The following is a 16,437-nucleotide window of genomic DNA, read 5'->3' on the forward strand; positions in this document are numbered from 1 at the left end:
TAACACCTATAATCCAGGTTGGAGGGACCATCCGAACTTCAGCTATGCAAGGGCTAATAACTACCAAAACTACCAAAGAAATCCAGCACCTCCAAGTTCCAATATGCACCTTGAGGAGATGATGAAGACATTGGTGAATTCTGTGCAAAGTCTCCAACAACAGATGAGTCAAATAGCCACCTCAGTGAGCAAGCTTGAGTCTTAAAGAAAGTTGCCATTGCAAACTGAGACCAATCTCATACAAAATGTAAGTGATATCATGTTAACAAGTGGGAAAGAGCTTCAAGATGTCAAGGCTGATGATGGTAGTTCACAAGTGCAAAGACAAGCTGCTGAACAAAAACAGCCAGAAAACTGTTTGTCCAAACAAACTGATCAAACAGAATCAGTACACCAGCATAATACAAATCACCAAGTAAGCTTCAAGATTCCACCTCCCTTTCCAAAAAGGTTTGAAAAATCACAAAAAGAAAAAGAAGAAAGAGAGATCCTTGAAAACCTCAGGAAAGTGGAAATCAACATACCTTTGTTTGATACTGTGAAACAAATTTCCAGGTATGCAAAATTCTTGAAAGAACTGTGCACTAACCGTAGGAAGCTTGTTGAGAAAGAAAAGGTAAGTGTGGGAGAAGTTGTGACAGCTGTCATAAAAAGAGAACTCCCAGCCAAGTGCAAAGATAAAGGGATGTTTGCTGTTTCTTGTAAAATTGGCAATGTGGGCATTAAAAAGGCCATGTGTGACTTAGGTGCATCAATTAATGTTAGGCCTCTTTCTATCGATAAATATTTGAATGCAGGTGCACTTAAAGACACTAGAGTGGTCATTCAATTGGCTGACAGATCTGTAGTATACCCAAAAGGAGTCCTAGAAGATGTTCTAGTGCAAGTAGATCAACTTGTCTTTCCAGCAGATTCCTATGCGATTGATATGGAGGAAGACAAAGGCAACACTACTTCAGACATCTTACTTGGACGACCTTTCTTGTGCACAGCCAGAACTAAGATAGATGTTCATGATGGCACATTGACCATAGAATTTGGAGGGGAAGAAATAAAGTTTAATGTTTATGATGCTATGAAATATCCCCATGATTTGTCCCCTGTTTATGGTTTAGATATCATTGATTTTTGAGCCAAGAAGTTTTTGATATGCTAATCAATGAATTTTTGCAGGGAGGCTAGCCAGGAAGATGGAGGAAGTCAAAAAGAGCCAAAACAGAAAGCAACAGTCTGCGGCATCCAACAGATGGACTGCAATCTAACGCAGAAAGACAGAGGGCCATCCACACCTTTTCAGCTTAGTTTGCAAATAGACCATTTGCACAAGGAACAAGTGAAGTTCGAATCACCCAAAGCAAAGGAGCATGCGGAACACTTCCTGCCCAAACCACCGGATAAGGCAGAATCTTGTCTGCCCAAACAGAAGGTCTCCATGTGGCAATCCCCAAAATGTGTAGAAAGCAACTTTCTCTTTGATAGGCCCAAGCACACAAAAGACAAAATCAAGAAGAGTGCAAGACACGATGTCTGGGATGAACCATATCTGAAACTATACTCTCAAGGGTTCACAGTGCCAGTAGTGGAAGAAGCTCCACTGCACCATCTCTCTCAACTTGCTTAGTTGATCGCACCAAACACCACACTAGGGGAGTACTTAGTTTTCTTTGATCTTTAATATTTCCAATACATTGAGGACAATGCATGAATTAGGTGTGGGGGTGCATATTTCTAAACTTTTATTTTAAGTCCTTTTTAGCTTTAATTTTTTTTTTTTAGTTTGCACACATTTTTCATTTTTGTTATTTTTGCCTTTATTACACACACATGTAGCCACAGTTTTTCTTTTTTTTTTTTTTTTCTGTTTTGGTTTGCTTTACTCAAACTCATAGGCTATGTTGAATGAGCTTTCTTTCCATGACTCCATTGATGTGATGACTCTTTAAACCTAAATTGAATCAATTGCAGTGAGTTGTATTCATTGTTGGGAATTTCCTTTTGAATTGAATCTTTGAGCTTGCCATGGTGAAAAATATATGACATTACTCGTTAGAGAGAATAATAAATTGAAAGATGTGTGAATAATGAAATATGACTTATTTTAGCAATTGTTGTTGATTGGCCTTATTCATTGAAAAAGAAATTCAGCAAAGGTAGAGACTTCAAACACACAAATTGAAAACTGTTCCAATGGTCAAAAGACTATGAACAGAGCTAGTTGCCACTTGGACAGGTGACCAACTGAGTAACTGGGGGTGGGTATCACAAATATGTACCTTCAAATCAAAAGGTTGGTGACTTTTTCAAGCAAGAATAAAGTGCAAAAAGCTGAATTAAGTGCTTCAAGTTAAGGGCAAATCACTCCAAAAGCTAGAAAAAGTCTTAACTGAACGAGAACATGTGCATGTATAATCTCTCTCTTGAGAAAAACAAATACTAGCCTTGGTAGGTAAAAGGAGACAAGGAAAGAAGGAGAGTAACCTTGGTGCATACACTCTTCACTGCAATGCTTCAAAATAGGGATCTAGAGTAAGAGCTTAAGTGGAAATAAAGGATCAAGTAGCAAAGAGAGCTTGTTTGACTAAGTTTATTTGCTTGAAGACAAGCAAAAGGCTAGGTGTGGGGGTATTTGATCAGTCCAAATTTAGACCATTTTATCATGATGTTATTAATGTTAATTTACACTTTTTCTGCCTAATTTTGTGGTTTTGATCTTATTTTGCAGAAAATGGTGTAAAGAGATAATTTGGAGAAAATGCTCTTAAAACTGCCTAAAATAGGATGAAGGAGAACAAGCTTGTTGCCCAAGTCAAGTAGCAGTTAAAGTGAAGCCAAACAAGGAAATGACCCCGCACAGTCAGATGACGAAGCGACAATAAGGCTAAAGAGCCTGGATCTTGTTCAAGACCTCAGTGAGGTAGGTGATCGGGCCTAAAAAATGACCCCGACACCACAAAACCAACTGAGATGATGAAGCGACAGTAAGGCCAAAGAGCCTGAATCTTGTGTAAGACCTCAGTGAGGTAGGTGATCGGGCTCAGAAAATGACCTCGGCACCACAAAACCGACTGGGATGACGAAGCGACAGTAAGGCCAGAAAGTCCAAAATCTCGACCGAGTCTAATAGACTGAAAAGGAACGAAGCAAGCCTGAAAAGGTTGAGTCTCGAGCTGAGTTGCATGAGACTGAGCTCGGGAGAACCAAATGAAAGAAGGACCGAGCTAGAGAAAGCCATAAGAGGGCTATGAGTTTCTCCTCACCCAAAAGATTGAAGGTACGAATATACTAGCGAAGCTACAACGTCAATTTTACTCAACACAAAGATAAAAACAAAAGTCAGGGGTCTGACCTCAGCATCAAATCCGAGGCATCTGAAAAAAAGCAAAAGATGAAATCCGAGCTCGCCAGCTCCCAAAGGGAAAAGCTCAAAGTCAGGGCGAACCTAGTAAAATAAGGAAGAAAAAGAACCATAAAAGGGTGGGCCCCGCAAAAAAAAAGGCTCGCAAATGAAGAACACTCAACAAAGGTAAATAGAGTCAGAGAGACAAACTCCCAGGCCAGAACCATGTCCAACACGTAAAAAGCTAAGTAGAAAAGACACCAGAAGTCCGAGCCCACTTTCTTAATGGGGATACGGTCTAGCCCACTCCGATAGTCAGAAGGTTATACTTAAAAAGAATAAAGTACCTAAAACTAATGAGACACTTCTGTATACGTCCGAACTAGCAGTGTTGATAAAGCTACGAAATAAAAACCAAGAATTCCTTTACAAAAGTAGAAAAACTTTCAAGTCAGAAGTTTAGCTAGCCACCGAACTCTTAGTCCGAATCAACCTAATGGGAGAAAGCCCAATAAGATCCAACCTGGCTGATCAATCCAATACAGCCGAGCTCCTTGAAATTCGTTGAGTGAAAATATAGCTTAAAAACCTCTACGTTTAAGTTAAGTCGAGTCAGACAAAAGTTTGCAAGCCAGAATGAAGAGAATAAGTCTTAAACGGATTGAACGGTCCAGTAAAGCCAGCAAGACAGACAGAAGAAAAGAATAACTCAAATACAAGCGCAGACAGAGGCAAGATCCCATTCATTGAAATTCAGCACGCTATTAAGCATTAAAACAAAAGGGAAGAGTACAACACTAATATGAAAAGAAACCAGTTACTATTTGATTCAGTCATCTATGATTACAAGAGGAAAGATTGTCCTTAGAGGACTAACATTAGTAATTACATTGCTATCTCTACTTACATCATCCACAGAACTATCCCTAGGGAGTCCGGTACCCACAGACTCCTGTCCCCCAGTACCCACAAAGGGCATTATCTCGCCCCCCAGAGGCCCAGCATCTTCTCCCTGAGGCCTGACATCTTCTCCTTCAGAACCATCATCTTCCTCTTGAGGTCCAATAGTTGTACGAGGAGCTCCTTTAGGCAAAGAGTTGTCATCCTCCCCATAGCACACCTCCTCGCCGTCAGAATCTACTTTAGGGGCTCGGAGGCATCCCTAACCTCCTTCAGACCCTAGTTGAACCCAGTGGCGAACATGCAGAAGGCTTTACTCCATATCTCGTTCTTCATTGCATCAGAAGCCTTGAAATATGCAAGTCGCGCCTCATAGGCCTCCTCAATCTTCACAAACCTGCTCGTTTTCAGTTTTCAGCTCCGAGGAGCTCTTATATTCTCGCAAGCACTTCTGGCAGACTCCTTATACTCATGCAGGTGCTCCTCACATGTCAATCGGTCCCTATCCTCAGTAAGCTTAGTGTCCTCAAGAAAGGCGGAACATCTTCTCTCCAGGGCCTTAACTTCTTGGCAGAGCTGTTGTTGGTGAAGCTTTGACTCCTCTACTGCCAAGGTCAGGTCTTTTAGATTCTCAGTACGCTTGCCAAGCTCCTGCTCGAGGACAACTATTCGGGCCAGGGCGTCATCCCTCGAGGCCATCACCATCTCACAACGGACCTGGACATCATCATGGTCTGCCTTGGCTGCCTCATACTGACGCAGGGCCTCCTCACATTGGTCCACGGTCTCATCCCTCTCACGACGGGCATTTTCTAAGGAGGACAGCTGCTCCAAAACTTCATCATGACAAGCCTCCGCCGTAGCTGCCCTCTCATCAGTCCTCTTGACAGCATCCTGGGTCCAAGCCACCTCCTCTTGAAGAGTTTTTTGGTGCTCCTAAGCTGCAGCAAGATGACCCTGGGCGTCGCTTGTCACGATAAATTTCTCCTCATGGCAGGCCTCCTCAATCTGACGATCCACTGAGCTACAAAGAGATCGGTCGCGAGCATCAATCTTCATAAAGAGGCCCATCACCTAACAAGAAAAGAAAAACTGTTAAAATAGAAAACAATAGGAATAACATACAACTCAAAACTGAAGAAAACAGCTCACCATAAGGAGCATCTCCCTGACTGTGTCCCCGAGCTCCTCCCGAGTCTAAGAGCAAAACTCCTCTTGTTCCCGAGTAGAGCTAGCTAGAAGGCCAGTAAGAGCAAGCAGGCGCAGGTCTGAAGCCTTAGTGACCCCACCAAACTTTCGCTCCCGAAGTAACTCTGCAACAATGCTCGCCGACGATTGATGGGTGATGTCTTCTGCGTTCAAAATCTCATTATCAGGGGCAGAAAACAACGACTCCATAGAAGACTTCTCCTTCTCGAAGGGAGGCAGAGCTGGAGCCAGCTGCTTAGAAGCGCAAGCCCTCTTGGAAGTCGGAGCTGCAATGGGAACCTCCGCCGTAGGAGCTCGCTTATCGGTGGCCTCTTCTAGCGAAACAGCACCACTGGCAGAAGCCTTTTTAGGAAGAGGTGCAACAGAAACAATCTTGGACTTGGCTCTATCCTTGAGGGCGACCTTGACAATGGCAGCGACCTCAGCTTCAACCACCGGAGTGCCCTCGCCTGCTAGGATGACCTCGCCCCCACCCTCATGAGCTCTTTCCTCGGATGGAATGACTTCGACTTTCTCCCCAGGAGCATCTTTGGAGATAGGAGCGACCTCAGTCCTCGCAGGCTGGATGTCTTCAGCTGACTTCTCAATAATTGTGAGCCCCTGGGAAGTTGGAGTGGAGGCCTGTTTGGATGTAGAGACCTTGGGAGATCGAGGAGAAGAACTGGACTTGCTGTGGGTAGAAGACTTGGAGGCCTCAGAATGAGAATTCTTGGAGCTCGGCCTGGGAGCACGAGAGGAAACTGGGGCAGGAGGAATGGTCCGACCCACCGATCTAGGGGAGATGATCTGGGTGACCTTCCGAGTCGCGTCAGCCACTGACTGTCCAGCCCAAAAGGCATCCAAAGCAGCTCTCATACTCTCCCGAGACAAAACAAAGTTCTTCGGAAGCTACAAAAGACAAAAATCAAAACAAGTTAGAGAGGCACCCGACGAAAATTAAAAAGGAAAAAGAGACGATTAAACAGAGTAGAATACCCGCGTCCCTGCAGTCTTGAAGACTGGACATGAACATGCATTTCTCGACATCATACTTCTGCTTAACAGAAGTCAGCCGGAGATAGCCGACCTGTTCAGAGAGGCTCAGCTGGGGGAGATCGTTGCAGCCCAGAGGAACCTCCCTTCGGGGGAGGTCCACCTGCCAAGATGACCCGGGGCCCCCTTTCAACTCCACCACAGCAAACCACTCCGCCCAGCCTTTGATCGAGTCTTTATGACCCGAGAAAATGGACAGCCCTCCTCGAGGGGCAAAATAGTAAAAACCCTGAACCGCCCGGACTAGCCGGAAAAAGGTGGCAAACAAACGAGCTGTGGGTGTGATACCCCAGCTCAGACTAATAGACTCAAACGAACACATAAAAAGAATCGAATTGGGAGCGAGCATCCGGGGGGTTATTCCGAAATACCGGAAGACCTCGATAAAGAAAGGCGAAAAAGGAAATGTTAAGCCATACTCGTGCTATTTGACAAAGAAAACCAATCTGCGGTCTTTTTGGGGATCGATTAGACTAGAGGGAGGAGGATCGGGAAGAACGATCCTCTTATTGGGAAAAGGAGCTCGGATACGAAAAAGAGGGGTATCCAGATACTCTCGAGAAAAGAAATTTCTAAAGGTAGAAGAGGTGACATTAGACTCTAGATTCATAACATCGGGAAGCCTTGGGCTATCCATGGCAGTATGAAAAACGTATCTTAAAGATGAGTGAGGCAGAAAGGATGGATGAACAGAGCACGCAGAAAGCAGAAGGAGGGTAGGGGTTTTGCGAAAATTGGGAGAACTTGGGGAGAATTTGAATTTTGAAAACAAAAACAGAAGAAGAGACGTTTTGATGGGAACCGTCCTCGGGCTACACAATCATAATGGGTTCTCGATATTTACCCCCTCATCACTTATGTAATAACTGTTGAGGAGATAAAGGGGCAATTGATAACCGTTGGGTCTAACACCCGCATGGGCTGAGTCAGGGTCCACGAAAGCATATTAGGCCTTGAGCCTGGAACGCCCTTAGGCAGGCCTGGTGACTCGCGGTTGTCGAAGCTGGTAAAAAATAACCTTTCCGGTTATCAACAATTTTACAACTGCAGATAGTGGTAAAGGATCGAATCCACAGAGAATTGAAAACTTATCTATTTTTCTCAACAAGACCAAGAGATTAAACTGAATGAGAAACTGAAAGCAAGTAACTGAAAGTGGAACAAAAGTAAAGTGCAATAAAAGTAAAAAAAGGGGGGTTTTGAGATTGATTTGATTAGCAAACTACTGAAAATAATTAAACGAGCAAGTAATTAAAATAAAAGAGAAATTGAATATGAGAAAGGTCTAGTTGAAGAGATGGATCCACTTTGGTTGTTTGGATTGATCATTGAAACTTATGTTCACTTGATTGATTCAATAGATTAGTTATGGACATGGAAAACGCTTCTCACCACCATGTCTCTCCTTATGATTAAATCAATTAGGGAACGTTCTCTAATCAATTACTAATTAACAAATTGCCAAGGAACGTCCTTGGGCCTTAGACATCAAAACAATTGTCAATTGCATGAAGAAATAGAGAGATCCAATCCTAGCTACCCAAATGCATGGAGATGTTGGTAGATCATACAATTCCTTAGTTGTTACACCAAGAGTTCTTATGTTTGAATAATTTCAGCAATTACGGACTAAAAATTATCCAAACTAACAATCAATTACCTTGCAATCAAGAATCAAGTGGCCAATTTGATCAAAACAACAAAGTAATCATAGATTCAAGCACCAAATTGTATGAATATTGAACAAATCAAAGACAAATAGTTTATGTTCAGATCTCACAATCCATAAAACAACCTTAGTTTCAACCAATCTTCAATTAGAATAAAAGGTTTCAGCCACTCATGGCTGAAACAAAAATCAAAAACAAGAAGAAAAGATAAAAAGGGGAACCGAATGGGGGAGATGGAGCTTGGTGCGCCTCCCTTGCCTTGGCCGAATGGGGGGATGATGAGTGCTGGTCGGCTGGCCTCTTTGGAGTCTTTGAATATGTGTTAAGATGCTGGCCGAGGGTTTCTTGGCTGTCCATGAGTCTTTAAGAGGCTGCCCAAAATGCCCTTGGTCCAAGATGTGCCATCCATGCACATGTGAGAAGGGAAAAACGTGGGGCATGTGTGGCTTGTGCAAGAGTGGGTCTTTTGGTCTTTACTTACTGCCCAAGTGTCTTCAAGATGCTGCCCAAGGTGTCCAAGACTTGCCTTCACTCTCTCCTTGCCGCCCATGCACTAATAAGGAAGGTGGAGCCTCATTTGCAATTTGAATTTTGAATGTGCAAGGCATGAGGTGGCAAGCATGTGATCTTTGGATTTAGCTTCCTTAATAAGCTGGATTTTGAAATTCAAAATTTGAATATGAACATTGAAGATTTGAATTTCAAAATACTTTCCTTATATGGCTCTTCATATATGGTAACTTGAGACTTGGCTTCTTGAATAAGGAAAAGGCTACTTGGAGATTTGAAATTTGAATTTCAAATTGCTTTGGCTGAATGTTCTTTCCATCTTTGACACTTTCCTTATTTAGCTTCACTTGAATTCAACTTGGCAGGCTTGCTCTCCTTTGCTCCATTTAAGGCAGTTTTAAGGGTATTTTCTCCAAAATCTCCTTTTTCACCATTTTCTGCAAAATAATGTCAAGAGCACTAAATTAAGCAGAAATCATGTAAATAATCATCAATAATATCAAGATAAAATGGACTAAAATATGTTATATCAAATATCCCACACCTAGGCTTTTGCTTGTCCTCAAGCAAATAAACATAGTCAAATAAGCTTTCTTTGCTACTTGATCCTTATTTCCACTTAAGCTCTTACTCTAGACACCTATTTTGAATCATTGCAGTGAAGAATATATGCATGAAGATTACTCACTTTCTTTCCTTGTTTCCCTTTACTTACCATGGCTAGGATTTATTTTACTCAAGAGAGAGATCATACATGCACATATTATTTGTTCAGATAAGACTCTTTTTTAGCTTTCGGATTGACTGGCCCTTACCTTAAAGTACTTTATTTAGTGATCTTGCTTGAAAAAGTCACCAACCTTTTGACGTGAAGGTACATATTGGTGATACCTACCCCCAGTTACTCAGTTGGTCACCTTTCCAAGTGGCTACTAGCTCTGTTCATAGTCTTTCAACCATTGGAATAGTTTTGAAATTGTGCTCATGAGGTCTTTGCCTTTGCTGAATTTTCTTTCTCTCAATGATTTGGGCAAATCAACACCAATTACTAAAACAAGTCATGTTAAGTTCATTCACACAATTTCAATTTATTCTCTCTAATGAGTGTCATCAATATATATTTCACCATAGCAAACTCAAAGATTCAATTCAAAAGGCAATTCTAAAACATGAATATAACTCACTGCAATTGATTCAACATAAGTTTAAAGAGTCATCACATTAATGGGGTCATAGAAAGAAAAATTCATCCAACATAGTTCATCAGTTTCAGTAGAGAAAATCAAAAGAACAAGAAGGTTGTGGTTGTGTGTGTGTTATTGAAAGCATAAATGAAAACAAACTAAAGGGAAAACTGAAAGCAAAAACGCATGAACTGAAGAAAAATAAAGTAAAATCGCAAATCTAAAAGGAAAATGAAAAAATTTTCGTAGATTGAGACTGAGAGCCATGTAAATTCGCAGAACTAAAAGGAAAAGAAGAAGAAGAAGGGAAGAAGAAGGGAAGAAGAAGAGAAAAAGAAGAGAAGAAGAAAAGATATGCACCCCCACACCTAAATCATGCATTTTCCTCAATGTATAAGAAACATAAAAGAACAAAGGAAACTGAGTACTCCCCTGGGGTGTGGTGTGCATGGCATGATCACTTAGGCTGAATGAGTGACGAACAGGTGTTCGTCTGGAAAGTCTTCCTTGACTGGACAAGGTGTAGAGCTAGATGGAAGCCGGCTGAGGTGGTCGACTATAAGATTTTCTTTCCCTTTCTTGTCTCTTATCTCCAGATCAAATTCTTGTAACAACAGATTCCACCGAATGAGTCTTGATTTTGCTTCCTTTTTCTTGATCAGATATCGCAAGACTGCATGGTCAGAATATACAATGACTTTGGTTCCCAAGAGATATGGTCTGAATTTCTCTAGAGCAAATACAACAGCTAAGAGCTCCTTTTCTGTTGTTATGTAGTTGCTTTGTGTAGCATCCAATGTGCGGGAGGCATAGTGAATGACATGGGGTGAGTTTCCCACACGTTGCCCCAAGACTACTCCAACTGCATAGTTGCTTGTATCACACATGATTTCAAAAGGCAAGTTCCAATCAGGTGCTTGAATAATCGGGGCAGTTACATGCAATTCTTTTATCAGATCAAATGCTCTTTTGCAACTTGCATCAAAATCAAATGTAACATCTTGTTGAAGCAATTTACATAATGGCTGTGTGATTTTGGAGAAATCTTTTATGAATCTCCTATAGAATCCTACATGGCCAAGGAAAGAACGAATTTCTTTAACATTTGTAAGGTAAGGCAGATTTTTAATTGTGTCTACCTTAGCCTTGTCTACTTCAATTCCTTTAGCTGAAATAACATGACCTAAAACCATACCTTGATTAACCATAAAATGACATTTTTCATAATTAAGTACAAGTTTAGACTCAAGGTATCTCTGTAGGATCTTTTCCAAGTTGGCAAGGCATTCTTCAAAGGAGTTGCCATACACTGTGAAATCATCCATGTACACTTCAATTGTCTTACCCACATAATCAGAGAATATGCTCATCATGCATTGCTGAAAGGTGGCAGGTGCATTGCATAGTCCAAATGACATTCTTCTAAAGGCAAAAGTGCCAAAAGGACAAGTGAAGGTGGTATTCTCTTGGTCCTCTGGGGCAACTGAAATCTGATAAAAACCTGAATAACCATCAAGACAACAATAATGGGACTTACCTGGAAGCCTTTCTAGCATCTGATCAATGAAAGGTAGTGGGAAGTGGTCCTTCCTTGTTGCAGCATTGAGCTTCCTATAATCCATGCATACTCTCCACCCATTCTGAACTCTAGTGGGGACAAGTTCCCCTTCAGCATTTGGAACAATGGTAATCCCAGTTTTCTTTGGGACTACATGCACAGGACTCACCCATTTGCTATTAGAGATTGGGTAGATGATACATGCATCAAGGAGCTTAACTATTTCTTTCTTTACTACCTCCATCATAGGTGGATTCAGTCTTCTTTGAGCATCTCTGACTGGTTTGCATTCTTCTTCCATGTGTATTCTATGCATGCATGTGGAAGGAGAAATACCTTTTAATGTCATCTATGGTCCATCCTATGGCTCCTTTGTGCTTTCTCAGTACTTTTAAGAGGCTTTCTTCTTCATGTTGGCTCAATTCATTGGACACTATTACTGGTAGTGTCTTGTCAGCTCCCAAGTACATGTATTTTAGATGGCCTGGAAGAGGTTTCAGATCTGATTCTGGTGCTTTCTGACTGGTGTTCTGCATTGGACTCTTTTCAGTTGTACCTTGCGCATGATCTGACTGTAAAGGCGGACTGGAAGAGCTTGCCTGTAACGACCCCAAAATGGACCGTCACCGGCGCTAGGATTCAGGTCGGCTTAAGACCGCCAGAACCCGTAGCAAGCCTGCTATACTCTCTGTGTGCCTGTAATACTCATACATGATCATACATTTTCTGTGAAAATAAAAACTCTTTTCTGAACCAAGGCTTAACCTGTGCATGCACTATCTCTGTACTCTGTACTCTGTACTCTGTACTCTGTACCCCTGACTAGAGCTTGCTCTAGATGGGTTAACTCATACCTGTTAAGCCTGGTTTTTCACACACAGTAAAACATATATACAGATACAGATCATGTACATAACAAACATCACTAAGGAAAGCACATTTCTACCGTTATACACAACTATTACATCTCTGTAAGATTACATGTCCACTCTAAGCTAGTACACATCTTTTTACTCTTTCTGTACTCTGCTGGACTGTCCCTGTACACTGTACACTGAACCTGCAAAACTGGGGTTAAGGGAGTGGGATGAGCTCTATAGCCCAGTGAGTAGAACAGTAAAAGAGTCATTAACACATGCTCTGATGGAATGCATCATATCACAGACAATCCACATCAAAGGTAACCCTGTCACCACATAGTCCCAGTAACTCTGTGCCAGGGCGTAGAATCGAGCACCTGGTCTTCCTGTCATATATGTATATGTGTATATAACACCTCTGTACTTACCATTGCCAGGGCGTAGTCAAAGGCTCCTGGACTTTATTATATACCTGCCAGGGCGTAGTCAAAGGCTCCTCGACTTCTCTATACCTGCCAGGGCGTAGTCAAAGGCTCCTGGACTTCCTGTCTGTGACTATTGGATCATTCAGCATTTACCCACATCAACAATGTACTATGCAATGCAACATATTCGTGGATACTAATGCAATCAACCTATTGCATAATCATGATGCATGAGATATGCTAAAACATTCCATTGGTCAATTAAAAGAATTAAGTTTAGTTCCACTCACCTCGGGCTATCTAGACTGACTCGGCAGGCTCTGACAACTCTGGAGCAGTACTCACTGCTGCTCTCTCTGGTTCCTCTGATCTGTACCTATACAGATAGACGCAAATGAGGGACCAAACTAACTTAAGAACAACTCTATTAACCTCCCCAAGAATTTCCTTAAACTCACTCTAATATCCATGCAAAACATGCAAAGGAAAGCTGGACAGAACACTTTCGGCGGCAGGTTCGGCGGCCGAAAGTCCTCTCCAGAGACGAAACTCAAGCACCTTCGGCGGCCGAACTTCCACTTTCGGCTGCCGAACCCTTTCGGGGGCAAGTTTCGGAGGCCAAAAGGCACTCCAGCGACGAAAGTCTCTAACCTTCGGCGGCACCTTCCGCGGCCGAACGTCCCTCCAGAGCCGAAAGTCCAAAAGCTCGGGGGCAAGCTGTGGCAGCCAAAGCCACCATGCAAGAGGTTCAGCGGCCGAATGCACCTTCGGCTGCCGAACCTGAGTTCATCCAGAACTCAGCCCCGACGGCAAACAAACTCCTCCTTCCCTTCAACCTCTCAAAACATGCATACTTCAACTCCTCAACACACATATACTCAAGTATATGAACATAGGGGTCCAAAACTACCTAAAACCCCAACAAACAAATCAAACATAACACATAATCATGCTTGCAAGCATAAATCATCAAAAATATCATTTTTAACCTAAGCATGCATCTCTAACCAAACCTTCATAAAACTTCTGTAAAACAGTAAAACAAGTTCATGATCTTCACTTACCTCTTGTAAACAAGAAGATGAACGATCTGAACAAAGAAAATGGATCAACTCTTCTTCAAACTCACGAAACTCAAAAACTTAACTTTTTAACTTCAAAACCTTCAACCTAGAAAGACAACAAACCTTTGCATGAGCTGCTAAAAGGCTTGCAGATAAGTCATGGGAGACGTGGCCAAACTTCTGGACATGATCTGGTGATAACACCTGTCCAAAATGCTGACTAAGGGACGCATAATAGCTGGCTGAGCAACTCAGCTTCGGCTGCCGAACCGCATGCAAAACCATGCAACATTCGGGGGCCGAACCTGAACTTCGGAAGCCAAACATTGGGCACCTTCGGCGGCCGAACTTACCTTCGGCGGCCGAACTTGGCAAAAGTCTCCATAGACTTTTCTCTTCAAAACTCAAACCAATTCAACTAAAAATCTTAAAACACATAACACTTTATTAAAACATAAATCCTACCCTTCTGGAGACTTTCGACATCCCGGATTCCATCGGACGACAGGAATTCCGATGCCGGACTCTAGCCGGGTATTACATTCTCCCCCCCTTAAGAACATTCGTCCTCGAATGATCCTAAAACAAACAATGAACACATAAAAAGAGGAAACTAACCTCAAAACAAATATGGATATTGCTGAAGCATAGACTCCCGCGTCTCCCAGGTGCATTCTTCTAGATTATGGTGGTTCCACAGAACTTTCACCATCGGAATCTCCTTGTTCCTTAGCTGTCTGATCTGCGTGTCTAGAATCCGCACTGGCTGCTCTATATAGGTGAGATCTGTAAGAATCTCCACTTCAGGCTCACTCAGAACCTGATTCGGATCTTACACAAACTGCCGTAGCATAGAAACATGAAATACTGGGTGAATTCTCTCCATAGAAGCAGGTAAATCCAGCTTATACGACACATTTCCGATCCTCTGTAAAATCTCAAAGGGTCCAATGTATCGTGGAGCTAACTTACCTTTCTTCCCAAAACGAACCACTCCTTTCATTGGAGACACTTTCAGCAATACCCAAGTACCCTCCTGGAACTCTAACTGCTTCCTGCGCACGTCTGCATAACTTTTCTGTCTGCTCTGTGCTGTTCTAATCCTCTCTCTGATCATGGGCACCACTCTACTGGTAAGCTCTACGAGCTCTGGTCCTGCAAGAGCCTTCTCTCCTACCTCTTCCCAGCAAACAGGGGATCTGCACTTCCTCCCATATAAAGCTTCATACGGAGCCATCCCTATGCTAGCATGATGGCTGTTATTGTAGGCAAACTCCACCAAAGGTAGATGCTGCCTCCAAGAACCGCCAAAGTCTAACACACACAGTCGAAGCATATCTTCGATGGTCTGAATGGTCCTTTCTGACTGTCCGTCAGTCTGTGGGTGGAAAGCAGTGCTAAAATCCAATCTCGTGCCCATCGCACTTTGCAGACTTCGCCAAAATCTGGAGGTAAACTGAGGTCCTCTGTCTGAAACTATAGACACTGGAACGCCATGTAATCTCACTATCTCATCCAGATAGACCTGTGCCAACTTATCCACAGAATAGTTACTCCGAACTGGAAGAAAATGAGCAGATTTCGTGAGTCTGTCCACAATCACCCATATCGAGTCTATCCTGTTGGACGCTGCTGGTAAACCTACTACAAAATCCATGGCTATGTTCTCCCATTTCCATTTTGGAATCGGTAATGGGTTAAGCATTCCGGCTGGTTTCTGATGCTCTAGTTTCACCCTCTGGCAAATCTCACAGGCTGTCACAAATTGCGCCACTTCTTTCTTCATGGCTGGCCACCAATAGACCCTCTTTAGATCCTGATACATCTTGGTGGCTCCTGGGTGAACACTATACCTCGCATTATGAGCTTCCCTCATAATGTCTTCCTTCACACTGCTACTCTCTGGTACACAAAGACGACTCCCATAACGAAGGATCCCTTTGCTATCAAATCTGAACTCTACACTGTTGCCTGACTGAACAGTCCTGGCAATTTTCATCAACTGTGGATCCTCATGCTGTCTCTGAGCTATCTGCTCCAGAAACACAGGTGTCACTCTCATCCGTGCTATCAACGCACCTGTACCAGACAACTCTAACTGTAATCCCTCTTCTAAGAGCTTGTACAGCTCCAACACGACTGGTCTCCGCTCTGCTGCTATATGGGATAAACTGCCTAGTGACTTCCGGCTTAGGGCGTCTGCCACAACATTCGCCTTACCCGGATGATACTGGATCTTACAATCATAATCACTGAGCAATTCGACCCATCTTCTCTGCCTCAAATTCAGCTCTCTCTGACTCAAGATATACTGTAAACTCTTATGATCGGTGAAGATCTCGCATGTAACCCCGTAGAGGTAATGCCGCCACATCTTGAGTGCAAAGATAACTGCTGCCATCTCGAGGTCATGGGTGGGGTAATTCAACTCGTGCTTCTTTAACTGTCTAGAAGCATAAGCTATTACCCTATCACTCTGCATCAAAACACAACCCAATCCCACTCGAGATGCATCACAGAACACTGTGAAAGCCTCATTACTGACAGGCAAAGCTAGCACTGGTGCTGTTGTTAATCTCCTCTTGAGCTCCTCAAAGCTCTCTGCACACTAGTCAGACCAGACAAACTTCTAGTTCTTCTGAGTTAGTTTGGTCATCGGAGCCGCTATCTTTGAGAAGTCCTGAACGA

This window comes from Manihot esculenta, chromosome 10, assembly GCF_001659605.2.
Source record: "Manihot esculenta cultivar AM560-2 chromosome 10, M.esculenta_v8, whole genome shotgun sequence".
In the NCBI taxonomy this organism is placed as follows: domain Eukaryota; kingdom Viridiplantae; phylum Streptophyta; class Magnoliopsida; order Malpighiales; family Euphorbiaceae; genus Manihot; species Manihot esculenta.